This window comes from Bufo bufo, chromosome 6, assembly GCF_905171765.1.
Source record: "Bufo bufo chromosome 6, aBufBuf1.1, whole genome shotgun sequence".
NCBI classification, from domain to species: domain Eukaryota; kingdom Metazoa; phylum Chordata; class Amphibia; order Anura; family Bufonidae; genus Bufo; species Bufo bufo.
Window position 1 is genome coordinate 234,447,345 of NC_053394.1, and position 25,828 is coordinate 234,473,172.

General features: G+C 46.1%; 1 protein-coding gene across 2 annotated transcripts in view; it reads right to left on the reverse strand.

Moving 5' to 3' along the window:
• The window catches only part of LOC121003944 (core histone macro-H2A.2), a 45,333-nt gene extending 25,445 nt beyond the window's left edge, over positions 1-19,888 (reverse strand). Inside the window, exon 1 of one of the 2 annotated variants that reach the window (XM_040435913.1) lies at positions 19,385-19,886. The gene's annotated coding sequence lies outside the window, so the exon portion shown is untranslated. Of the gene's footprint in view, positions 1-19,384 lie in introns of both variants that reach the window. The other variant, XM_040435914.1, reaches the window with a different exon arrangement.
• Positions 19,889-25,828: the final 5,940 nt, after the last annotated feature.

The following is a 25,828-nucleotide window of genomic DNA, read 5'->3' on the forward strand; positions in this document are numbered from 1 at the left end:
TTTTTGCTGATGACACAAAGATTTGTAACAGGGTTTATGTTCCTGGAGGGATACACCAAATGGAAAAGGATTTAGGAAAACTAGAGGAATGGTCAAAAATCTGGCAACTAAAATTTTATGTTGATAAGTGCAAGATAATGCACCTGGGGCGTAAAAACCCAAGAGCAAAATATAAAATCAGTGATACAGTCCTAACCTCAGTATCTGAGGAAAGGGATTTAGGGGTCATTATTTCAGAAGACTTAAAAGGGCTTCTGTCACCCCACTAAACGCTGCTTCTTTTTTTTTTTGTGTACTTATAATCCCTATCCTGCCATACATTATGTTATTAATAATTTTCGTTCAGTAGATTTAGCAAAAAACTTACTTTTATGATATGCTAATTACCTGTCTTCCAGCAAGTAGGGCGTCTACTTGCTGGTAGCAGCTGCAGAAAACCGCCCCCTCCTTCTGTTGATTGACAGGGCCAGCCGCGATCTCCTCCTCCGGTGGCCCTGTCAGCATTTAAAAAATTGCGCGCCTGTGTTGATTCGGCGCAGGCGCACTGAGATAAGGAGGATCGCCTCCTCAGCACTCCCTCAGTGCGCCTGCGCCAATGACGTCTTCTCTTTCGGTGAGAAACCAAAAAAGCCACGTGCATTCTGCAAAAAAAAAAAGGCAAATCGTGCTTTTTTTTAATCATTATTTTTTTCCTGTTCCGGCATTCACCGCATAATTTTTTTTATATTTTAATAGTTTGGACTTTTTAGATGTGGCGATATGTGATATGTTTATTATTTATATATTTTATATGTAAAATAGGGAAAGGGGGATGATTTATACTTAATATTTTGGCGTTTGTTTTTTTTTACTTTTAATTTAATAACCATTTCCCCCCTTAGGGGCTAGAACCTGGGATCTTTTTTGGATGCTCTCTTTTTGGTCCTGCCTGCTGAAGGGTTCATCTTGGCTTATCATGTGTGATACACATGTGATACGTATATGACCATGATAAGCCTGGGGAACACTGACCGTGTACAGGCCACATCTTCCAGGCAGACTGACTCTCCTGACCTGAACTGACTGTATGACAATGTAGCCAGTCTCTATCTGATCGTGGGGTCTGTATCCATGATGAGGTGAGTACACGACAGTCGCCCTGCGGTCAGGTAAAGACTGATTGTATCATACATTACATACAGGCAGTGCGTGTCAGGGAAACCGCGGTCGGCCTGAAAAATTTGGCCGACACATGTGACATGGATTCCTGGGTCCATTACGCCCCCATAGTGATATCCACCCCCCCGCCCAGTGACAGTGCCTCCCATGTCGCATCCACAGTGCCCTCCATGACCCCAGTGACATCCACAGTGCACCCATAACAGAGACATTCCCAGTGACCCCATAAGTGTGTCATCTACAGCGACAGCCACAGCACCTCCCATGTGCCCTCCGTGCCCATGTGCCATCCACAGTGCCCCTTTACAGAGCCCAGCACAGGCTTCGTGAATGGTTCTGTCAGCTATGACAGCCTGTTCATTGCAGCGATATAAAACAGAGGCTTCGGACTGAATCCTTCAGCTGAACACTGGAACACAGTCAGAAGATAACGGGCCCGTCAGTGCAAGAGGCAGTGATGTCAGTAAGCCTCATCACCAGCCTGGCCTTGTCACTCATATCCGGGGGGGAAGTGCTATCCACAATACAGGGCAGAGCTTTTGGCGCGACGAGGTGCAAGGGTGCCGCCCTCATTGCACCAAAGAGTTAGTTTGCATATCAGAATGGACTTAAATTTCTCTGCAACAGAGCCACAGATCTGGATGGGGGCAGAATCATTTGAATCAGCAGAACTCTTCAATACTGAGATATGTGCTGACAAATTCCCTCTAACATAACCACATATTTATATAACAATATTGTACGATGTCTGAGACACAGAATCCATCATTTTGACAGGTGCCAATTTATTTAGCACAATGTCGTTATTTGCTGATCACTGGTGTCTGACTGCCAGGATCCCAAAGGCATGAGCTGCTAAAAGAGCCTGAGGAACTCTGTGGAGCACTGCAGTTCCTTGTAGGTATTACAACTTAGCCCTATTTACTTCAGTAAAGCCAAGTTGCCATTCCCTACCCGGCGCCTGGACATGGGCACTGCCATGTAATGAAAAGTCCCTTTATGCCTTTTTACCAAGGGGTTCCCCATGTTGGATATACCTACCACTAACTGTGGACTTGTGACTGTGCCTCACTCAGTTTTCTGCCACAGATTTGAAGTTGGACGTGCCATGCATCCAATGCAGATGCAGTGGAAACAGATTTAGCTAATAGGACTATTAGTATGTGACTATTAATTATATCATAAGTGATAACCAGCATGGGTTTAGGAGGACAGGAGTTGTCAGACTAACCTGATTTGTTTTTATGAGGTTTATGGATGCCTGGACAGAGGGGCGGCTGTGGGTGTAGCGTTCTAGGATCTTGCAAAGGATTTTCATACTGTCCCTCATAGATTTATAGGTAAAATATAGTTTATTGGTAAAATAAGGTCTATAAGGCTTAGAAAGTCTATTTTGTAAATGGATTAAAAACTGGCTGAGGGACCATGTCCAGAGAGTTGTGGTCAATGATTCCTATTCAGAATGGTCCCGGGATATAGAGGACGGGATTAATAGCACCAAGCTATGTAGTACTGTACAGTCTATGGAAGATGTCCATATACCACAAGCTGACTTGGACCCCAAGTCCTAGGGGAAGCAAAACCCGAGTGGGGGAGGAGAGCCAGACAATGTGCAAAACTAAAACAGCAAATGGTGTGCCCCAAAAGACAAGGGAGTACTCACTAGATGTGGTTGTGATGAACGTACAACAGCTTGAAGAGAATTAAATAGCAGTGCGCACGGCCTCTCCAGTAGTAATGTACTACGCAAGAGCTTGACACAGATACCACGTAGTGAAGAAGACAAAAGGCGGCTCAAAGCAGTGCTGCAAGGGATGAAGATCTTCCAAGACTTTTCAGAAAATACTTTTATTAAGTGCACGGACAATGCGTTTCGGAGTTGTACCAACCCCCTTCATCAGTTAACACCATCATGGTGTTACTTACATAATGAAGGGGTTGGCACAACCCCGAAACACATTGTCCATGCACTTAATAAAAGTATTTTCAGAAAACTCTCTTTTGATCCCTTGCAGCACTGCTTTGAGCCTTCTTTTTCTTCTTGGCCTGGAAGAGTCACTTAAAGAGAAGGAATTGGGTGTACTTGTAGTTCATGGATTAAATAACTGCATGCAATGTCAATCAGCTGCTTCTAACAACAACAGGTTACTGTAATGTATTAAACGAGGCATGAACTCACGGGGCAGTAATGTAATATTACCACTTTACAAAGTGTTGGTGCGGCCTCATTTGGAATATGGAGTTCAGTTCTGGGCACCAGTCCATAGAAAGGACGCACTGCAGCTGGAAAAGTACAGAGGAGAGCGACTAACCTGATAAGGGGCATGGAGGGGTCTCAATTTAGGAGGAAATATTAAAACAATGACATTTATTTAATGCTGAGAAGAGACGTCTAAGGGGCAACATGATTAACCTATTTAAATCTAAAAATGGGCCATACAAAAAATATTATGAAGATCTGTTCCATGTAAGGAAAGATTAAAGGACCTTAACATGTATAGCTTGGAAGAAAGACGAGACAGAAGGGATATGATAGAAACTTTTAAATACATAAAGGGAATCAACTCGGTAAAGGAAGAGAGCATATTTAAAAGAAGAAAAACTACCACAAGAGGACACAGTTTTAAATTAGAGGGGCAAAGGTTTAAAAGTAATATCAGGAAGTATTACTTTACTGAGAGAGTAGTGGATGCATGGAATAGCCTTCCTGCAGAAGTAGTAGCTGCAAATACAGTGAAGGAGTTTAAGCATGCATGGGATAGGCATAAGGCCATCCTTCATATAAGATAGGGCCAGGGGCTATCCATAGTATTCAGTATATTGGGCAGACTGGATGGGCCGAATGGTTCTTATCTGCCGACACATTCTATGTTTCTATGTAAAATCTCCTCAAAAGACAAGGGGGCACTGCCTCCGACTGGAGAAGAAAATGTTCAGTCTCCAGAAGCGTCAACTCTTCTTTACTGTAAGAACTGTAAAAGTAAATTACATTAATTATTATCCCTTGGTTGAACTTGGACTTATGTCTTTTGTTCAACCGCATTAAATATTAACTTGGTATGCACTACAGTGTTGATTTCTAGTTGAAATCAATAACATGCAGATTGTGGATAATAATTTCACATGTGAACATACACTGAGGCTACTTTCACACTAGCGTTCGGGTGTCCGCTCGTGCACTCCGTTTGAAGGGGCTCACGAGCGGTCCTGAACGCAGCCGTCCGGCCCTAATGCATTCTCAGTGGAGGCGGATCCACTGAGAATGCATCCGCCTGCCAGCGCTCAGCCTCCGCTCCGTGAGCGGACACCTGAACGCTGCTTGCAGAGTTCGGGTGTCCGCCTGGCCGTGCGGAGGCGAGCGGATCCGTCCAGACTTATAATGGAAGTCAATGGGGACGGATCCGCTTGAAGATGACACCATATGGCTCAATCTTCAAGCGGATCCGTTCCCCATTGACTTTCAATGTAAAGTCTGAACGGATCCGCTCAGGCTACTTTCTGACTTAGAAAATTTTCTAAGTAATAATGCAGACGGATCCGTTCTGAACGGATGCAAACGTCTGCATTATCGGAGCGGATCCGTCTGATGAAACATCAGACGGATCCGCTCCGAACGCTAGTGTGAAAGTAGCCTAAGTTATCAAGTGATAAGGGTGGGTAGCATATTCCAGACATGTTGGAACTGGTAACACAGGTGACGTGGCAAAAACAGAGTCCAAGGAAAAAGAATTGCAGACTGTTTATGAGGGTCCAACCACACGGCACGGCCATGGTCTAGGACCACACTGTTTAGTCAGTTCTCATTGTTAAAGTGGTTTTCCGAGACTTAAATATTGATGACCTGTCCTGATCGGTGGGTTTTTGACACCCGGGACCCCTGCTGATCAACTGTTCGAGAAGGCAGCAGAGCTCGCAGTAGCACCGCAGCCTTCTCCATGTTTCTCTAGGCAGAGTGATAACATGTTCATTAGTGACATGGCCAACTGCAAGAAAATTTAGACTAGCACATCCAATGTCACAGGTGCACATTCATAAAGCGAACATGCTGACAGCAAACGATACGTATGGCAGCACACTGTTATACATGCAAACAAAAGAACTAGGGATTATTTTTGGATTACTGTGGAACTCCAAACACACTGCAAAAGGGTAAACTGCCTCCTTTAGATTGAGCACTCCCCACCTATCTGCCCAGGGCTTCTGAGCAGAGTATAAATATAGCTGTTCCTACACTGCCCTGAACATTGTAGGCTTAGGTCAGGCTCAGGAGAGGCAGCTCTGTTAGTATTAGGTACCCATCTGCAGAAGCCACCCTGACGCCGGTATATGGGCACAACACACATTTGATCAAAAATGTGAGTAAAGAGCTTTAATTTTTCATGTATAGTACCACAGTAATCCAAAATAATCCCTAGTTCTTTTGTTTGTAGTCACTAGGTCCTAAGTGCAGCTCAGCCCCATAGAAGTGAATGGGGCCGAGCTGCGATACGAACCGCAACCACTATACAATGTACGGCGCTGTGCTTGGTAAGCTGCAGGAAGGCCATGGTGCTAACAGCGAGTGCCGGTGCCCTCTCAAACAGCTGATTGGCGGGGGTCCTGAGTGTTGGATCCCCACTGATCAGATACTGATGACCTATCAAGCGGTAGGTCATCAGGGTAAAGATCTCGGAAAACCCTTTTAAATCACCACTGGGTATTGTGAGCGCTGCACGGCCATTAACAATGCAGACTGACTAAACAGTTTATTAGTTCAATTAGGGGCCGATGACTGTGCCTTGTGGTCGTACCCCGACAGAAGGTGTGAACTGATCCTCAAACATACTGATTCATAGGTGTGGGGAATGCCTACCAGCTTCTAAATCTACTATTACATGTTCAGATAAGATGGTATGGACATATAAGAAACGCTCTGCATTTGTAACTAAGTGACTAAGGACCAAGAGTTATATTTGGGCAACGTGAAGTGAAAGTGAGAAGCATAATGTGCAGTAAAGGAAAACGTTCTATACGAGAGGCTTCCTCTACAGTTGCTCAATGCACAGGGTGCAGGAGCTCAGGATGTGGGTGCGGTTCAACTTGGGTAACACAAACAAAACTGTAACGAGCCAGAATTTCCTTATAAGTCCAATGCTCGGGGCTTATGACACACCAGTGTAGTATAGTGAAGTTCTTTATCACTCCAATTCATGTACCTACAAGTCTTTATAGAATGATGGCCTACTTACTAGAAGGATTCTGAAATACAGGTAAGGTAGGATGAGGGTGTTTTGTATAAATGTGATGAAATAATTATACCAATCTTACAATTAACATATTCTATTCACTGCTTAGGAGAAAGCAGAATGATTTGACCTCGTATTTAAAGGGGTTCTCTGAGAATGATTTAAAATGGCTGCAAGCAGCCTGTCCTAGAATGTGAGCAGGACTGGTTGCCTTCACTTGCAGAGCTGCCTAGGGAGGTGAGGGGTCGGGACCTCACTACAAATTACACTGCTCTACAATAGATGGTAATGATGTGATCTTGCCTACAAGAAAAACTCACCAATATGTAGCATGGGCCAGTGCCAGAATGTAGTGAGGCCCTGTCCCCTCACCCTCCCAGACAGCTATGCAAGTAGGGCAACCAGTACTGCTCACATTAAGGGTCCATTCACACGTCTGTGAATGTGTCCGCACCCGATCCGAAAATTGAGGAACGGTTGCGGACCCATTCATGCTCTATGGAGCAGGAATGGATCGATCCGCATTTCCGGAGCGCGCCCCCTAAACTTCCGGACCGTGGCTCCAGAAAAAAAATAGAATATGTCCTATTCTTGTTCGCAATTGCAGACAAGAATAGGCAGTTCAATGGGAGTGCCGGCCGGGTGTATCGCGGATCCGCAATACACTACAGACGTGTGAATGGACCCTAAGGGCAGGTTTGCTTGGAGCCATTTTAAATAATTTTTGGAGAATCCCTTCAAGACCCCTAGACACTTTGTTGGCTGGTTGCATCCAGTTCAGCCAACAATCTAAGGCTGCAGTCACACAAGCCAATGTATTTTGTGGACTGCAAAATGCGGATCTGCAAAATACAGATGACATCCATGTTGCATCCGTATTCAATCGGTCTATGGTCTGCATTTACGCCCAAGAATAGGACAGGTTCTATCTTTTGCGGAATTCACATACGGATGCGGAAAGCACACAGAAGACATGAATGCACCCTAATGCGTATGAGGAGCTTCCTACTCGCCACCAAGAGATGATGTAAAGGGAAAGAAGGATCAGGTGCATTGAATTTCAACATGCGATCCTTTTGTTCTCTCGGGAGAAAAGCTGCCACCAGATGTGTCTCACAGCAGCTTTCTCCTCTCTCCAGTCAAACCAAACATGTATGGGGGAGTAGGGAGAGCGCTGTCAGACAAAAGAGCATCTGGCCAACAGCTATTGAAGGTGTTTGGGGACCTTTACAGAATGACCATATGGCACCATCGTGAGCTGTTCAGGGTGTGTCCGGCTGTGGTCGAGAACGGCGCAGCCAATTACGCCGAAGCTGCCTTTTATTTAATTATTGAAGACCACACTGTATAGCCAGTCATCATTGTTAATGGCTGCGCGGTCTTCAATAGTTAAATAAAAGGCAGCTGCGGTTCTTAACTCCAGCCGGCTGCCCATGTGGTCGTACCCTTACAATGTACCCTTGAATATTACGATATGTACTTTTAGGTAAATAGCAAATATCTGATAAAAGTGTTTGCACAATTTGGTATTAAAGGGTTTCTACCATCAGAATTTCTGTTATGTAGCTGACTGACATTAGCGATGTGCTCCTCTTGATTGATGTCCAAGTTCCATGCATCGTTGAGGAAATCCCGCACCTTCACTTCTGTATTCGGCGCAGACGCAGTGAGGAAGCCGGCACCATGAGCGCGGCCTTCACTCACTGCGCCAAATACAAAAGTGAACGGCGCAGGTGCAGGATTTCCTCAACGATGCATGGAACTTGGACATCAATCAAGAGGAGCGGGACGGACAGAACGGAGGACCTGGGCGGGATACATGGTTAGTTTTTCGAGCCTCTAGGTGCTGAATCTACACCCACATAGCACCTAGAGGCTCATTAGCATATTGTAAAAGTGTGTATTTTAGCAGAACAGCTGCAGGGACAAATGTAAAAAACACACTGTTACGTAGTGCTGACGTTAGCACATCGCTAATGTCAGTCAGCTACATAACAGAAATTCTGATGGTAGAAACCCTTTAAGGGCTCTTTCACATCAGCGCTATTTATTTTCCTAGAACGAGCAGAAGAACACAAATAACAGAAGTGCCAGGTTTGGCACATAACTGACAGGAATGGAGCCTAACAGATCCCACTGACTATAATGGGTTCCTTTTGGTTTCTGTTCGGGAGAACATATTTTTTTTTGTGGAGAAAAAAGTCCTGCATGCAGAACTTTTCTCTCCGCTACGGATGCCCCAAACTGAGCTTCTGCTGCAAATGTGTATGTAGCCTTTAAGGGTTGTTTTATCTTGATGACCTATCTTCAACTGCAGTGAGCAGGTGTAATTACAACTACGCCGTCCCATTCACTTCAATTGGACAAGTGACTGAATATACACGAACAGGAAGGAGCCGTCTCATTGAAATGAATGGGACGGTGGAGATGATCTCATGAAGACAAAGCCTGCCCCTTGCTCAGGACCTCACCTGTAAGTGTCATACTATGATTCCAAGAACCATAAAATTTCTTTACTGCCGACATAGCTGTATGAGAGCTCGATTTTTGCAGGGTAAATTGTATTTTTCAGTGGTACACTGAAGCGTTTCATTAATATGATATACATATACAGGGTGTGATCACAAACTATCACAAAACTTTTACATTATTTTTCATTCTTACTTTTATTTTCTTCTCTCCAGGGAATTTTACTGCAGAATTTTTCGTAAGAAAATAAAAAATAATGCGTTGGAATGATGCATTGGTTAAAAGGCCAGGATCCCAGTTCTCTCCAATACCAACCATTACCGCAGGATGTTAGCTGTGTGTTATAGCTCGTCATGTGAGTGCAGTACAATAAACCTGCGATAAATGACTATGATGCAGGGGAGCCACGGTTGGCCGACACATGGCTTGTTTTTCCTGGATCGAGCACAATCATGTGAATCAGCCCTAACAGGAATAACTAACAAATTATGAAGGGAGGGGGCAGTAATACCAAGAAACATTCAAGATTAAAAAGTACCGGTCACGTATCTTGGCACATCGGTTTAAGAAAATAGTTACATCTTTTATTAGATCTGTGCTGTACCTGTGTTATTTCTACTAGTAATCTATGAATAAAATGACATGTCCAATTAGTGCTGTCAGTATCCCCATTGACAAGGAAAATGGTTACACCCAGTTTTCCATTTATTCATAAATATTCAGAAGGAATAACTGTGCCATTCCTCTGAGTGATAAGGTAAGATTCTCCAGCATTATTTCATGGAGAATACAAGTCAGAAGAGGTGACAGGTCCTCTTAAACATACATTTCTGACTACTACAGACATCACAACAATGCTTGTACCTTATGGTTCAAAAGCATTTTAGAATCGTTATGCAGGAAAGCATTTAACAGAACTAGGGCTGCAGCTATCGACTATTTTTGTAATCGAGTATTCTATTGATCAAAACAAAAAAAACAAATTAAAAAGTACATTTTTCTTTATAAAACCTCATCAGCCCCCCCATGCCCCATCAGCCCCCCCGTGCCACCAGCTTGCCTTCCAGTGAAACCAGCTGTCCCCCAGTGCCACCAGCTTGCCCCCCCCCCCCCCAGGGCCACCAGCTCACCCTCCTAGCCATGTCCCCAGCGCCAGTGAAATAAAATACTTACCTCTCCTGTAGGGGCGCAGCTCCACAGCTCCTCCATCTTCTTCTCCGTGCGCTGTCCTGACATCAGACAGATTTGGGTCATAGTGCATGCTTACGTGCACTATGACCCGACGATGTGTCAGGATACAGTGGAGCCCGGTACGGGCCGGCGGGTGAGCACGGAGTGGTGAGTAATAGCAAGCACTTCACTCCCGCTCCGTGGTCACATGGCACAAACGAATCGTTGATGCAAAAAATTTGCAGAGGATTTTTTTGTGTCTAATTAATCAAGTAATCGTTTCAGCCCTAAACAGAACATATAGGCATTCTGCAGAAAAAAATATAAAAAAAGAATTTTCTTTCAGACCGATCAGAGACTGAAGATGACAGTAATTCAGTAACAATAATAGCTTAATCAACAGTCTCTAAGACACTTGCAAAATAAGAACTCTCCAAGGAACACCAACCACTTGCGATGTTATAGTGAAGGAGGTTCCTTTAAATCAAACCATTTTCTTGTTGCTTGCAGTTGAAAAGATGCAAAAAGCTTCTGACTTTATAGTTTCTTTATATTTACAGACACAAAGCCCAAATATGTAGATTTATCTGCAATGGGCTGTGTTCACATCTGTATGATTAGAGCCTTAAATGGTTCGGTAATTAAAGAGTTAATATTAACAAAAAAAATTAACAATATATTGCTTTGCTACTGAGCTGTACTTATTTCAAATTGACTTGAAACAGAATGCATGATCAGAAAATAACTTATTATGTTCCACATGTTACAGGCAGGGGTGTGGAACCACTGTGCCAACCAACCAGTTTGACTTTGAGCTGAAACTAAGGGCTTTATCCTAGCAGTCCCCTGGTATTCACCCTTTAACCCCTATACAGGGATCTGGATCTGGCATTCGCTGCAGGGGAGCCATCAGGCCACTACCTCTTGGAATAGTCCTGGTGTAGTTGGCAGCTGACCCAGTGGAGTCAGTGACACCAATCCAAAGCACATAGAAGTCAGGCAACACTCGTAGTCAGGAAACAGGCAGAGGTCAGGGCAGGTAGAGCAAGTGCAAATCCATGAACTAGTCCAAGGGCAGGTAGCAAAGGGTCAATACGGTAAACAGGCTAAGGTCAGGCAGCGGACAGTCACAAATCGGTAGACAGGCAGAGGTTGGTAGACAGGCAGACAAACAGAACAGCAAACCTTCTCTTGATACTAGAACGCTAGATAACCTAAAGGGAAGGTACTTTACCTACTCAGATCTGATATTAGTTGGGGGAAGACTAGGGCATACGCTGGATCTTTAAGAGCTGGAGAGGCTGTGCGCACTTTAGAGGCAGAGCTGAAAGCCCTCGGCAAGAAGTTCAGACTGCAGCAGAGGAGACCACATGGAATGCCAGTGGTCAAGCCCGCTGCCTGTGGGTAGAGGCGGAGAAGCGGACAAAAGATAAGTGATGCAGTGCCTGTCCCCGCTCAGGGAAGTGGGGCAGTGGTGGGCATGGGTCACAGATGCAACACCACATAAAATGTATATTTTTTAATATTCCAGTTTTCATACTGTCCACTATAACAGACACAAAGATTGCTTATTAGCCGAGCTGAATAGATTGGGACAGGGTCAGTAGATTCCCATAATTATTAGAGGACAAGCAAGTTGATATCAATTTTACTGCACTGTCTGAAACAAAGATATGGCAACACAGCAAAACTATACACACAAATAAAACCCTGAACGCATCTACTCTGCCACTTCTTGGTCCCTGGGAACCATAATAATATATTATATTTATCTGGCATTTGACTTCTTTATAGTACCTGAAATTAATAGAACATCCACCTTTCAATTTATACAATACATGACAGGTGAATTCATAAAATGACCCCCCCCGCCCCATTAAGTTTCTACAGACTTACACCTAATTAGTGAAACTAAAATTAAATACATGAGACATTCCAAGGGGAGGACTGGCCATAGACCCTACAGGGAAATTTCCTCGTGGGCTGATGACCAGGGAGCCGCCCAAGCCCTTCTCATGCCACCGGCCAGGTACATAAGAATCAGATGCTGTCAGCATTCATTTACTGCTAGGTGCATCAGGTACTTATGAACCTGGCTGAGGATGGTGTTACAGATGAATAATCCGGCGGGGGCAGCAGTATGTTGTGCTGAACGGTGTTTTTTGGTTCTGCTGGGGTGGTATTTTGTGCTGCACTACGGTACTGCTGGTCCCATCTACTTGGCCCTGATTACTTGTGTTGCCCTACCTTTTTTCAGTCTGGACTAGCATACAACATGGGGCTTCCAAGTCCACCCCTTGACATTCCCTTTAAAGCAAAGCAGACAGCCAGGTAGCCAATTCACCTTGACATTTCACGCTGACTGCTAACTTTTTGGTTGTTTCCCATTGATCTAAGTCTATGAAATGTTCTATTGCTACACTACTAAAAATACAAAGCACACTCCTATAATAGCCTAAATTCTACAGTAAAAATACAGTTGTCAAAAATTGTATTAAAGGGGTTGTCCCATTACAACAACTTATCACCTGTCCACAGAATAGGGCATACGTGTCTGATCGGTGGGGCCCCGGCCACTGGAGACCCAGATGATCACATAATGAAACAGCGGACATACCCGTGCTTGTACTCGGCTATCTCCAGCAGTTCCATAGATTTACATGCATGCGTGTCTGCTGCTCTATTCAAATATGTGAACACTGGCCCCAATTCTTGTAAGTGGCAGGTGCCCCTACAGTCAGACCCCCTCCGATCAGACACATCCCCTATCCTGTGACTGAAGGATGAATTGCTTTAATAAGACAACCCCTTTAAAACCAAGATGAACCGCTTCCAATGAAACCTACATAGAAGTTACTGGTTCCTAACTGTAGTTATTACAGTACAATCAGAGCTCTTCCTTAATTAATGCAAAACTCCCAATACAGCATCAACAAAGGCTAATGAAACCTAGATCCCTTTAATGGCTGGCCATTAGAGTTCAGCAAATCAGGTTCGGATTGCTGTATCCAAACCCAATTCTATAAAAAAAACTACGTAGGGTCCGTCCTACTGTAAAATGTATGTCCTCCACGGAGATCTTTCCGAAGTTTCTCCAAATATTGCGAGACTTACTCCCTCCCGCCTCGATCACGTATTACTTTGTTTATTCGCATAAATTACTGTATCAAAATACAAAGCTGACCGCTGCTTCAATAATGAGGCGGGAAGCAGAGTTTGGCTTAGTATTTTGATACAGTAATTTATGAGAATAAATGAACTGACGTGTGATAGAGGTGGGATGGAGTAAGTCTTGCGATATTTGCAGAAACTTTGGAAAGACCTCCGTGGAGGACATACATTTCACAGTAGGACGGAGCCCACATTATTAACAAAGTCTTTAAACGAATCGGGTTTGGATGCAGCAATCAACCCTACTGGCCATGCATCACGAGACACAACAGTGGGATCTACCATGCAGAGGGATGTGTATAGTTAAGCTCTGTGCCCTCTTAAGTTTACCTATTCTACATAAACCAGTAGTTAGCATTGCATGGCCTATAGGACTCCTTACAAGAAACTTTGTAGCAGGGAAAAGTTGCATCTTCCTCACCTTCCAGAAATCTTTCCTGTCTGCAGACTTTCTGTGAATGTTCAGAAACATCCATACTCACTAGAATGAAAGTGTAGATACCAAGCAGGGAGAGCGGGAAGCTGCAGAAATATCTCCACCCCAGTGTCCGGATGCCACCAGGGGAGAGATATGCAATTAACGAATCACTCCAGGAAAAGCTCATCCAGTCAGCCACAATGGAGCGAGAAAGTGAACACACAGAAATGTAGGAAGTTGCATACAGGTTATACAATATATGAAAGTCACCCATGATGCTGGGGAGGCTGGTCACTGTCGTGGCCCGATATTGGCGCTGCAGCCGCATTGCCGGATGTTTTGATCCATGCGACGGAGAGATGCAGCGGGGCTGTGCAGGGATCCGGAGTGACACGGGTGCAGCGGAGCGGGGCAAGTATGATCTATAGGAGGGGCCCATTTTTATTGGGTTAACCACTTTCTCCCTATAATACTGGCTTAACAGGTAGCGATATGCCAGTATATTATAGATAAATGTACCCCCATGTTACCAACTGGAATTGCTAAGATGGAAATCCCCTTTCGAGAGAAAAAAAAAAGATTAAGTCCCGTATAGGACAAAAATATAAATAAATAAATAAGACATTGATGCAAAATAACATCACAATAAAAGAAATAAACACATTAAAGAAAATGAATAAACTATTGAATAAACATGACAAAACTGTAAAGTAAATAAGGATCGGAGGTACTGCCATAACAACCTGTAGGAGGATAATAAAACAGGAAGTAAATGCTTCACTGTGCATGCAATGCAAAAAGTGCAAAGTTCTACAACAGAACAAGGCCTTACACTGCTAGATAAAGTGGTTACCCCACAAAAATATCCTCTATTGAAATAAAATTATAAATACACAATTTGTATTTTAAGTGCATTTAACGAGCCTCTGTCAGCAGTAACAACCAGGCATACCGCCTAGTAGGGTTGAGTAAAAATCATACCTCAATTACGCAGATCTGTCTCGGAGTATTTTCACTTTTTATTAATCTATAAGTGAGGTCCTTGGAACACCAGAGCTCCTCTGCTCAGTGACATGGCCAGGCAACTCATCTGGTCCTGTAATCTCACACCGGTGTTGTAGATCACACTGTCGGCGCACTTAGGCACATCAGATGAGCAGCAGATTGTCGGGAAGGAAGCGTTCCTTCCCAACGGTCGGCTGCTCGTGAAGTGGAGGTGAAGCGCTGCATTTACATGCAGCGATCACCTCCACAGTATGAGGACGAGCGGTGGCTGCTGCTATTGCTCCGCCACATACAAAAATCATTGTTCCTGGGTAGTAGAGTGCTGTTTACACAGTACGATCTGCTGCCCGTTAGCGATGACTGAGGTGTCCGCACGTACGATCATTTCAACCAATTAACGAGTGTTATCTGCGGCACCTTTACACGGGAAGATTATCAGGAACGAGACTTCTTTCCCGATAATCAGCCTGAATATTCCAGTCAAAGTTATTTTTTTGTTCTTTGTATGTTTCTAAATAAGTAAATGTAAGGGGTTTTCAATTCGCTTCATCTACAGTAGCCCCGTTCTCTTAGTTAGATGAGTGTCACATAGCCTGCTCTGATTAAATTTCATGCACAAGCCTGAGGGAGGAGGAGGAGGAGGAGCAGGTCGTCCTCTGTGCATGGAAGGTCACTATGAAGGCTGTGCTGGATGGAGTGACAAGTCACACCCCCTGCACTGCCTGATCTGCTGGCTGAGCTGTCTGCCCTATGGCTCCCCTCCCACTGGATTCTTCAGCAGAGTTTACCCCTTCTACCATAAGCAGCACAGACTCAGGGTTGGAGGCTCTGTCTTAGGTGCTGAGCAGCTGCAGGGTTTCCTCTTCTCCTGGCAACGAAGAAACAAATGGTGTGCACAGGATCTGCCCTCCCGCCTCACCCTGCTAACACAGATCTGACATAGACTGGAGGAGTTCTCTCCTCTACTTATCTGCTGTCTGCAGAGCATTGCACAAGAACAAAGGGGGAAGGGGATTCCTGTATGTATCAGCAATATCATTGTACTGTATAGCTAGGACTTGTAGTCCCACACGTACAACACGAGTATCCCAGCAGTCAGACTGCAGACAGGGCAGCAATTGTATTCATTCCTTTTGCAGAGCAGGAGGAGGGAAAAGGCAGTCTTTGTTGACACCTGCAAATATTTATGAGGAGAACGTCAGAGATTGTTGTTACATGCCCCCGCAGCTCTGCAACTGCACATCAGCAAAGGGCCAGAACAGAACTAGGGAAATGAGGAAATGTCATTTTTTGCCTTAAATTTGCTTAGCTTATGTATATATTGCAGATAATCAGATTTAGGGCACATTCACACGACCGCGCCATGTTTTGCGGTCTGCAAATTGCAAACCTGCAAAACACAGATGCTGCCCGTGCGCATTTCACAATTTGCGGAACGGACGGCACATTATAGAAAAGTCTATTCATGTGCGCATTGCGGACAAGAATAGGACATGCTCTATATTTTTTCAAGGGCCACGGAATGGAACAAAAGATGCTGACAGCACACTGTGTGCTGTCCGAATCTTTTGCGGCCCCATTGAAATGAAAGGGTCCGCAAAATTGCGGAACGGATGCCGAACCAGTCATACAGTCGTGTGAATGAGTATATATATATATATATATATATATATATATATTTAAGAAAAAAAAAAAAGTAAGGCTACATTAACATGAACTTGAAAAATGGCTGTGTGCTAGCTGTTTTTGTAACAGCCGTCACATGGCCATCTTTAGAACCAATTGAAGTCAACGGAGGTATTCACATAGCCATTTGTTCAACAACCAGTGAATAGCAGCCATCAAAAAATAAAGGAAGTCCTATTTTTGGCCAAACGGACCCCATTGTAACGGCCATTTAGATAGTAATGTAAGTGGATGAGGAGAGTATTTTCTTACTTTGTTTATGTCGGCACTAGAGATGGGGGGGGGGGGCAACTGGGGGCTATTATATATATTATATTATAAAAATGAGTTTCTGTCTGTCTATCCCGACGTCTGTCTGTTCTTTATGCGCGACCAAACGACTGGAGCGATCTTCACCAAATTTGCCACACAGGTACATCAGGCGTCCGGGGAGGTTTTAGACCGGGTCTCAGCTCTCTAGCACGTACTGTTCCTGAGATATTCCCAAAAAATGACCTGCATTAGCCAAAAGAAGCCTGCAAGTCTTTCACTTATATCCCAACTGCCATACACACGGTCACATTTGCCTTATCAGCCAGTAGAAGCTTGCAGGCCCTTAGTCTACCCATACACACAGTTTTACTCCAGGTTTCCATAACAACCCAGCCATTTTTCTTCCCTGCTGTAGGTCAGCTTTAGGCTAGGGCTACACAACGACAATAAGTTGCACGACACATAGGGCACAATTACACTGCTACCTGCATCTATGATGGAAGGGGCTTAAAGGGCGGGCCAAGCAAGAGGCCGGGGAGGAGTTATGCGAGAAGAAGACAGACCGGCCTGGTCACTTACAGCCCGAACACCGCCCCATGGCACTTGCGAGCCCTTATTTTAGGGCTGCAGCAAACGATTATTTTAGTAATCGAATATTCTACCGATTATTTTTATGATTAATCGAGTACTCTAATAATCAGACTGTTTTCCTTTATAAAAACTCCTCATACCCCTTGCCATCAGTCCCCAACATCCTTCGTTCCCCCCTGTGCGATCAGCCCAAGTGCATCAGTACCCCCCAATACCATCAGCTCTCCCACACCCCAGTGCCTTTAGCTCCCCCCCCTGCCTTCAGCTCCACTCCCCCACCCCAGTGCCATAGTCTCGGCTCCCCCTGACACCCGGAGTGCACAGCGTCATTGGTTGCTATGACGCTGTACACTCCGGGCACCCGGCCATAGTCGCGCCTCGGTGTCACCAACTTACCTTTCCAGCAGGGGCACTGCTGACACTCCATCGTTCCATGCTACTCTGGGCCTGACGTCACACAGCGTGTCAGGTCACGGCGTGCGTACGTACGTCAGTGCAGCACGGGACCATGGACGTGCTGTGGAGTGTCCGGAGGCCCCCTGCTGGAAAGATGAGTATTCTAAGTGCATTGCGGGCCAGCGGGAGTAATAGCAAGCGCTTCACTCCTGCTCCGTGGTCACGTGACACAAACGAATCCTCGATGCAAAAAAAATGTATGTCACCTGTGTGCGTTACGCAATTTGCAAAACGGAACAGGCCGCCCATAATAGAAATGCCTATTCTTGTCCACAAAACGGGGCGACAGTACGGATCAACGGATGCGGAACAGCACCTGAAGTGCTGTCCGCATCTTTCGCAGTCCCATTGAAGTGAATGGGTCAGCATCCGATCGCCTTGGATGCGGACATGTACATGAGCCCTAATCATGGAAAACCTGCTGGCCATACAAATTAGACAATGGTCTTCTGTATGAACGATCACCCAGCAACATGCCAGACTGAACTGGCCAACCAGGAAGACAATTTTTCTTTGAACTTCCTGTTTTTTGAGCAAAATGGTAAATGATAGCTGGATGTGGCCGATCATGGCACACACACATGTAGTTTTGGTGTTTTAGTCAGACAGAAGTCGGCTATTGGCCATATAGCTCTTACTAATTTATCCAACTAGGAGTAGCTGAAATCTGTCGACTTACCTGATTGATCAAAATTTTCCATGAAAATATTAACACTGATTGATTTGTATTATAATAATATCTTTACTTTTCCTATTTACATACTGCAGCGGTAGATACGTTTATACCAGCCAGCAACAAAAATATAAAAACTTGACAGAAAAAAATATATATATATTCTATTTTACACATTATATCAAGGAAAAACAGCAATGAAAGAATAGATTAAACATTTTCAGATGAGACAGTACGGAGCATAAGTCATTCATGGAGTCATGTTCTTGGCCTTCCTGCTACATCAATCAGTCACACTCTTATGTAATCAGGAGAAATTCTCAAGACATTTCAAGTGTCGGGGATTAGACACTATAGAAATGGATTTATTAAATCCGTAAGTAAATCATCCTGAGAAATCCTTGGGGTAAAGTGGCGTAAGAAGTACAGAATGAATGGACATGTCAGAAACACGAACGCACACAATGCCCGCCTGACCAAGTGAACGCTCTGTCCCTTTAAGAGGCCTAGTGACAAAACCTCTGACACCAAAGCCTGCAAACCCAGACTAGCCCTTAGAATCGGAAATCCGTAACAAACTGCACCTGGTATAGGTCAAAGGCGGAGGAAGCCCCCACCTCTCCCCCCCAGGTGGAGCCTCCACTGCCTCATCTCCACCATGTATACAAAAGGTCACATAATGCAAAGAGACAAGTCAAAGGCCATATTCTTCCAAAACAGAGGGACGTGAAGGCCTGGCAGGGCCATTGTCAGCACAGGCGGGAGGAGGCTACAGACACACAATGCCTGCTCACGGACACGTAGAATTACAGTCAAAAAATGCCCAAAGTTTAAAAAACTAAACTGAAATGGTAACATTCCAGCCCAATTCCCGGCAGCTGTGGCAGGCCCAGGAAGTGGCCGACAATGCCAGCTTCTCCACACATGTAGAGACTAAGGGGTTAACATGTGGCCCATCCATGTACGTGTACATACACACCGCGGGGTCTCCTCCCCTCCGTGCAGGGTCACGTCTGATGGCAGCCGGGCTTACAGCGGGGCGCGTCCCCTTTAAACGCCTGGTATTTTTCCGCAGCCATTCATTGAAAGCGCTGTGTAAAGCAGGCTTACCTGTCTGCACTGCCGCTCGTGTGCGCCCTCCAGGAGATGCCAGGCTGCCACTCGCTCTTCTCTTTAGTCTTCCTATTGTTATTGTTTTGTCTTTTGTGGCCTTTTGTATTATTTTCTTGTTTTCCCTCCCCCCCCACCAGTGTGTAAATGGAAGCTCTTAGAGCTGATAGTAAAACCAGGAGGTGGGACGCGGAGAGAAGGGATGTGGGCGGAGCGGGGCGAGGGGCGGCGCTACGGGCAATGGGGCATATTCAAATCCGCGGCCTCCGGGGGGCGGAGTCTCCGGGCTGTCTGGAATGTGTTGGGGGCGGCGGCTGCGCTCCAGGTTCCGTGCGCTCCTCCGTCCTCTCGCGGTGTGGGGCCTGCTGATAAGCGGACTTGTAGCCGTCCCTCCCTCTCTCCCCCCAGCCTGTGCTGTCTGGAATGTGTTGGGGGCGGCTGCGCTCCAGGTTCCGTGCAGTCCTCTCGCGGTGTGGGGCCTGCTGATAAGCGGACTTGTAGCCGTCCCTCCCTCTCTCTCCCCCGAGCCTGCAGTGAGAGAGATACCTCGTAGTCACTGTAACACGGAAGGGTCCACAAGCTTCCACTCATACAGTGGAGTGGTAGTGTCACTAAAGGTGGGGGAGGAGGTTACAGGCCTCTTGTGGTGGAGATATTGCGTTTCTCTGAAGTTATCGCGTATTTGAATGAAATTCAGCAACAATGTACAGTGTGGTCCCAAAATGAATGGGGTTTAACAAACAGAAAAATTTCCAGCGGATATACGGGGTATGGTCTCGATTAAAATCCACGAGATTCTGTTGCGGAAAACGGCCATTTCCTGCTGCGAAATCCGCGATCAAAGCAGTAACAGTAGCTTTCCATTGACTTCAATGGGAAAACCCCACCTTGTGCAAACAATGGCCTTTTTTCAGCCACTAAATTGCATGTTAAAGGGGTTGTCCAGGTTCAGAGCAGAACCCGGACACGCCTCCATATTTTCACCCCGGCAGCCCCCCTGACTTGAGCATCGGAGCAGTTCATGCTCCGATGCTCTCCTTTACCCTGCGCTAAATGGCGCAGGGCAAAGGCATTTTTTGGAGATCTGGTGACGTACTAGGGCTCTCCATGGGGCTGCTAGGAAGCCCGATGACGTCACCGAACACACTGCCGGGCGGAAGCCTCTGCCCGGCAGTGTGTTATGATAAACAAAAGAGCCTGTGCCCTGAGCGATTTAGCAGGGCAAGGGAGCGCAGCTGAGCATGAACTGCTCCGATGCTAGCCTCAGGAGGGCTGCCTGGGTGAAAATAAGGGTATGTCCAGGTTCAGCTCTGAACCCGGACAACCCCTTTAAGGGCACGTGACCGTGGCATGTTTAGCGGTCTGCAAATTGTGGATCCGTAAAACACGGATGCTGTCCGCTTGCGTTCCACGATTTACGGAACGGGAGGCCCATAGTAGCTTATTCTTGTCCGCTAAACTGACAAGAATAGGACATCTTTCTTTTTTAGGCTCCACGTAATGGAGCAGCAGATGCGGCATGTTTCTTCTGAGAAGTGGAATTTTTGTATTGAAGGCAATGGGGAAGCAGAAAAAATACCATAGTGGTTTTAGATGCGTTTTTAGTGGCGTTTCCACCACCCATGAACTGGAGAAAAATGCTGCAAAAAAAGCTTTGAAAAACTCTTCTAAAACACTTGTAAATAATCCTCTAAATCTGCACAAAATTACAAATCTGCCACCAAAAGTTACCAGTTTTCAGCTGTGGATTTTGCTGTGTGAACCTGTCCTTGGTTTCACCACGGATTTCCTTCACTTCAGTGAAATCCATGGCTTTGTCTGCCTCAAAGTCTGCAATGCGATCTTGTAAGGGTTAATGCACACAACCGTATTATCTGTCCACGGATCGAATGCGGACCCATTCATTTCAATGGGCCCGCAAAAGATGTGTTGTCAACATCCACACGTCTGTTCCGTGGCCCTGCCAAAATAAATAGAACATGTCCTATTCTTGACCAGTTTGCGGTCAAAAATAGGCATTTCTATCATAGGGCCGGGTCCTTTGATCTGCAAAATGAGGAGCGCACACAGCTGGTATCCATGTTTTGCGGATCCGAAAAAAAAAGACACAGTTGTGTGAATGAGGCCTAAGAACGCGTTCATTGCGGATCCATCTAAGGCCACCTGCACACATTGCTGCTCCTGCATGCGCCCCCCTAAATGCTGGCATAGCACAGGGGTACCTGGTAACCATGTGCTGTGCCAGGATTAGCGGAGCAAGCTCCTCCCTGTGCCTACTTAGCTAAGAGTACTGCTCGGGATAGGAACCATGGTCACTGATAACGGGAAGAACATTCAGTCTGTGCTGCATCAGGGAGGGCTGACCCATGCGCCTTGCCTGGCGCACATCTTCAATCTGGTTGTTACCCAGTTCCTGAAGTCTTCCACCCAATCGCAAGACTTCTTAAAAATGTCAAGGAAACTGTGGATGCACTTCAGTCACTCTTAGGCTCCATTCAAACGTCCGCAAAATTGGTCCGCATCCGTTCCGCAATTTTGCGGAACGGGTGCGGACCCATTCATTCTCTATGGGGACGGAATGGATGCGGACAGCACACAGTGTGCTGTCCGCATCCGCATTTGCGGTGTGCGGCCCCGATCTTTGGGTCCGCAACTCCGCAAAAAGATAGAGCATGTCCTATTCTTGTCCGCAGCTTGCGGACAAGAATAGGCATTTCTATGGGGGTGACGGGCTGGTGTGTTGCGGACCCGCAATTTGTGGGTCCGCAACACAGCACGGACGTGTGAATGCAGCCTTACCGTGCAAAACACACTCTTCTTGAGCTGCAAAGCAGAAAGGTATCCCCCTTCATCGCCTCATATGCCACGTTTTCACATGTTGGAACTCCACCCTCCACATGTTGGACCGACTGTATGAGCAGAGGAAACCTGTGACCGATTTCTTGATGATACAGATGGATAGGACTACTTCCTGGTGTAACTTTGATGTTAGTGGCAGCTCATGCGTGACACCTTCCGTTTGCATAGGCCCTTTGAAGAGGCCCCTTTATTTGTTTGTCGCCAGGACTATTGGATGAATGATGTCATTCTGCTCCTTTACGTGCTGGCGGGGATGCTGATAAATCTGACTGGCAAGGGGAATGTAGAAGTGTTGCCTACATCTCATGGCCACCTGAGTCCTGTGGAGGCTGAACTGGCACAGGTAGCCAGTTTTTAAACTTTAGAGGGTTAAAAAACTCAACTACTATCGAGACATCCTTTGTAGTTGGTTGGTCTCTGCCTACGTACCCCATCACCGGTCCTCATAAAGGTCTAACCAGGGGGATTTTCTGTGCTCATGTTCCATTGCCATGACTGCTGGAGGGGGGTGGGGAACAGGACCAGCTCCATCAGCAGCAACTAAAGTCTTGAGTCTCTGATGAGCACTTTTCTTCACGTCTACTGAAGAAACCACACAGCAGCAGGACATGGAGCAGAACTTTAAGCAGCAGTTCCAAGATCCCCAGGACTACTGGCAGCCAATCATGAATTGAGGTTGCAACTGGTCAAGTTTGCTATGGGCAAGCTTTCCTGACCGTTCAGTTGTGTGGCATCACAGCAGGTTACCCCAAAGAGAACTCATCTTTTAACCCAAAATGTTGAGAGACTAACCTTTTTTAAAAATGAATCAGGTCTGGATCAACCCGGATTTCAAGACACTGGTGTCTGATACAACAGAATTGATCATTCTGGCAGTAATCTGACTGTAGTGTGCTGCCACACCAGAACATTGTGACAAATAGTCCGTTACTTCTGCCCACGTCCTGCTGTCACCTGCCTACTGCCTCAAATGCCATCTGCTCCTACTGTGATCTGTCACCATCTTGTGCTGTTACTGCCAGTGCTTTTGCCCCAACCTCCCCGTGTCACGACGGACAGGATATAAGATACATAAATCACAAAACAAGTTTTCTAGGCGAGAAGCTGGGGATAAGGTCACCTCCTAGCTAATCCCTAACTGCTCTCCCTATTCTGCTTTGCCCACATTCAGACCTTGAAGGTAGGAATAATGTGTCCTCGTGCCTGGGCTGAGAATACCCTAGAATCCCTGAGATGGGGAAAGGGGAAAAAGGGACAGCCTGCTCCCTCAGAACCAGGAGGGGACAGACGACACACAAAAGCCAAGACAGCAAACCAAAGAAATAAGAAACCAACTTATCTTATCTGAGCCGGAAAAGCCAATCCTTCACTCCTTCCACAGACTGACTGAGCTATAACCCGCACGGCCCCCTGGGAGTGAAAGTAATTTAAGCCAATGACCCCACCCAGAGACCTGAAGGGAGGCAGATCTAGCACGACTCCAAAACAAATGATTAGACACGTGATGCTAATCTGACAGACCTCCGCACATCGTCTGAGCAGGGCATGACAGTACCCCCCCCCCTTCTACGGGTGACCTCCGGACATCCCGGACCAACCTTATCTGGGTGGGATCTGTGAAAAGCCCTAACCAGTCGGCTGGTACTGACATCCAGCGCCGGAACCCACATCCTCTCCTCAGGGCCGTATCCCCTCCAGTGTACCAGGTACTGAAGGGAACCCCGAAGAACTCTAGAGTCAAGAATCCTGGAGATCTCGAACTCTAAATTTCAATCGACCAGAAAAGGAGGAGAGGGCAATGGCGATGGTTCCACCAGTGTCACATATTTTTTCAATAAAGACCTATGGAATACATCATGGATCCTCCAAGTCTGCGGAAGATCCAGCCGAAACACTACTGGATTGATCACCGCAGATATTTTGTATGGGCCAATAAATCTGTATGGACCCAGTTTCCAAGATAGCAGTCTCAGTTTAATATTTTTGGTGGACAACCACACCAGATCACCCACACACAGGTCCGGACCAGTCACACGTCTCTTGTCAGCCATTCGCTTATACCTCTCACCCATCGTCTCCAAATTCACTTGGATCCTCCGCCAGATAGAAGACAAGGCAGAGGAAAATCTCTCCTCCTCTGGCATCCCAGAGGAACTAGTCCCAGAAAAGGTACCAAACTTAGGATAAAAACCATATGCGCCAAAAAATGGCGACTTACCCGTGGACTCCTGCCTACGGTTATTCAAAGCAAACTCTGCTAGGGACAAGAATGAGGACCAGTCCTCCTGATTCTCCGCCACAAAGCACCTCAAGTAGGTCTCCAGGTTTTGATTAGTACGCTCTGTCTGTCCATTCGACTGCGGATGAAAAGCCGAAGAGAATGAAAGTTGAATGCCAAGCCGAGAGCAGAACGCCCTCCAAAACCTGGAGACAAACTGCGTGCCCCTATTAGAAACCACATCCGAAGGAATACCATGCAATTTCACTATATCATCGACAAAAATCTGCGCAAGAGTCTTGGCATTAGGCAGACTAGTTAACGATATAAAGTGAGCCATCTTGCTAAAACGGTCAACTACAACCAAAATTACTGTTTTACCGGAGGAACTCGGCAGATCCGTAATAAAGTCCATAGACAAGTGCGTCCAAGGACGAGACGGAATAAACGAAGGAGTGAAGCAGCCGCTCGAGTATGAGCAACCTTAGATCTTGCACAGGTTTCACAAGCTGCCACGTAATCCTCAATGCTCTTACGTAACCCGGGCCACCAGAACCTCCGGGACACAAGGTCACAGGTGGACTTACCACCAGGATGTCCAGCAAGGACAGTATCGTGATGTTCCTTGAATACCTTGTATCGCAGTTCTTCGGGAACAAACAACCTCCCTGGGGGACAAGAATCAGGAGCCCCCTTCTGGGCTCCCAACACCTCCATCTCCAATTCGGGGTACAGAGCGGAGACCACCACCCCATCAGCCAAAATCGGAGCAGGATCCTCTGAATCACATCCCCCAGGAAAACTGCGAGACAACGCATCTGCCTTGATGTTTTTAACCCCCGGGCGAAAAGTAACCACAAAATTGAACCTGGTAAAAAACAGTGACCATCTGGCCTGTCTAGGGTTCAGACGCTTGGCAGATTGCAGGTAAGCCAAATTCTTATGATCCGTATATACAGTAACGAGGTGAGACGCCCCCTCCAACCAGTGACGCCATTCCTCGAAGGCCAACTTGATGGCCAGCAACTCTCTATCTCCCACATCATAATTCTTCTCAGCGACCGAGAGCTTCTTGGAAAAAAAAGCACACGGGACCCACTTGCCAGGAGATGAACCCTGCGACAGCACCGCTCCAACCCCCACTTCTGATGCATCAACCTCCACCACGAATGGTGGAGACACATCGGGCTGCACCAGAATGGGAGCAGACGCAAAACACTCCTTAATAGTCGAAAAGGCCTGCAATGCCTCATCCGACCAAACAGAGATGTCGGCGCCCTTCTTTGTCATATCAGTCAGAGGTCTTACAATGGTAGAATAGTTCAAAATAAATTTTCTATAATAATTAGTAAACCCCAAAAACCGCA